This window comes from Episyrphus balteatus, chromosome 4 (assembly GCF_945859705.1).
Source record: "Episyrphus balteatus chromosome 4, idEpiBalt1.1, whole genome shotgun sequence".
Classification (NCBI taxonomy): domain Eukaryota; kingdom Metazoa; phylum Arthropoda; class Insecta; order Diptera; family Syrphidae; genus Episyrphus; species Episyrphus balteatus.
The window spans coordinates 13,020,793-13,022,857 of record NC_079137.1 but is presented as its reverse complement, the minus strand read 5'-3'; the positions used below and the strand labels follow the sequence as shown (position 1 = coordinate 13,022,857).

General features: G+C 34.2%; 1 long non-coding RNA gene across 1 annotated transcript; it reads right to left on the bottom strand.

The window, feature by feature from the left end:
- Window positions 1-1,308: 1,308 nt before the first annotated feature.
- LOC129919534 (uncharacterized) lies at window positions 1,309-1,864 on the bottom strand. Its single transcript, XR_008773087.1, has 2 exons — window positions 1,715-1,864; window positions 1,309-1,658 (listed from the first exon to the last, which is right to left on the bottom strand). It is a non-coding gene; the product is annotated as an uncharacterized LOC129919534 (long non-coding RNA).
- Between the last annotated feature and the right edge of the window lie 201 nt (window positions 1,865-2,065).

Below are 2,065 nucleotides of genomic sequence, written 5' to 3'. Positions count from 1 at the left end.
ATGGCAGAGCAAATGGGGGATCGAAGATGAAGAGATCCTGTTGGAACTTTGGGCTGAAAAGGAGCAACAGCTCAAAGGCAGCCGAAAAAACAGTCATATATTTACATCAAAATGTCTACAGAATTTGAGGGGCGGCCAAAATATTATTCACTGGAATAAATTAAAATAAAACTACACAATTTTACGACCAAATAAATAAAATTATATTTAAATTGTTTATTTCATTTTATTTGATCAATTTTGTGAGCTCGAGCTGATTTAAACAACAAAAATTAAATCCCATCGAAAACTTGACATTTAGATGTCAAAAAATTTTAAACGTCAAACAAAAACCTGTAAATTTGGGGTGTGAACGCTTTTCAGGTTTTTGAAAACTTTTTGCCATAAACTGCGTTTTTGGGTCTGGTGTGAAAAGGCTATTACAAAATTTAAAAACTTTCCGATTCATAGTTTAGCAGTTAGGATTTTATTGATTTTGTTCCGCTCTTCCATAAAAAAGGCATCACTGTGCAGATACATGTCAGCGTTCAGTAGTAATCGCGCCAAGACGAGGTCTAGGTTTTTAAACATCGAGGTCTGGGTTTTTAAACATCGACGTCTGTATGATCTTCTAACTTTTAAATCAACTTATGCAACCCGTTTTTTTTTTGAAAATAATTAATTTCAAATTCAAAAAAACTGAAAAATAAGTATCAAAATAATTGATTTATACTGTAAAAATAGAGCCTGATTTATGAAATGGTAACGGAGTTACGAATAACAGAGTTACGCGCGACAAAGTTACGGCCGTCAAAGTTACGCGAAACCGAAGTTACGAAGTTACGAGTTCTAAAGTTATGTTAAGCTATGACATGTGATTTTTGGGTTGGCAACAATTGGCAACTCAATTGATTACAAAATAAACTTTTATCTGAACAGTCAGATATTTGATTATAATAAAATAAATGAAAGAAAGCTGTTAAGGTCGTCAAACCTTATTATTAGTTGTAAAGTCCCACCATTCATACATCATATCGCTTAACATAAACGTTTTCATCCAAACCACTTCATCCTGAATAAGTTTATTTTTCCATATGAATGAAAGGTCCATAAAAAAAACACATGCACCAATTCATTAAAAAAAAAAAACAAAAATACGTAGGTACAACTGATGGGCGGCAGAATGAACTTGTAAAATGAGTTCAGTTTTCTTTTCATGTGGCTCCTTTCAACCGAATGAGCTGTGTGCCCTTCAAAAAAATAAATTGTCGTCGTTCGTCGACGATATCGCTTACGCTTCTATAAATTAAAATTATAGAAATGACGATATCAAGCGTTTAACTCTTTCTTTTTATTATTTTTATTTTTTTATTTAAATTACGACAAAGACGAAAGCAAAAAAACTCGAAACCAAAAAAGCGAACTGCCGCCGAAATTATACTAGGTAATTGCTTCCCATCGGGCGTGCAATAGCTTTTAAATGCGCACCCAGGTTTGGGGGAAGGAGGTGAGTTAGGTTGGTATAAAAATGCACCTCGACCTCAGCGTGAATTCATAATATTTGGCCAATGGAGTTCCGGGTTTTTTGTATGATGTACCCGCACTCTCTCTCTGGTATAGGAATAGGTAAGGTATGATGATGGTTTTGACGTGACCTGGAGTGGCAGAGGGAGCTTGCTCTTTCAATTTATTTTCCGATTTATTATTTCCTTCTAATGGCATAATTCAGTTTTACCTTTATTTCTGAAGTACTTGCCTCCAAAGTGTCCCATTAATTTGTATTTTAAGGCTGCACAAATAGGATCGTCCATTGGAACGTTTGCTGCTAATGGTGGATGCTGCTGGTAAAATTGTGTGCCCTCTCCAAAGCAATAGAGTATATATATATATTAGGGTGGGTCAAAAAAATCGATTTTTTTTTTTTTGATTTGGTACTCCGAAAAATCGATTGCTAGACCCCTCTAGAATATACACGCCAAATATGAGCTCTTTATATTAATGGGAAGGTCCTCCGCTTTGCAATTTTCCATTTTTACATCAAGCTTCTACTAAAAAAAAATAATTTTTTTATTAATTGACTTTTTAG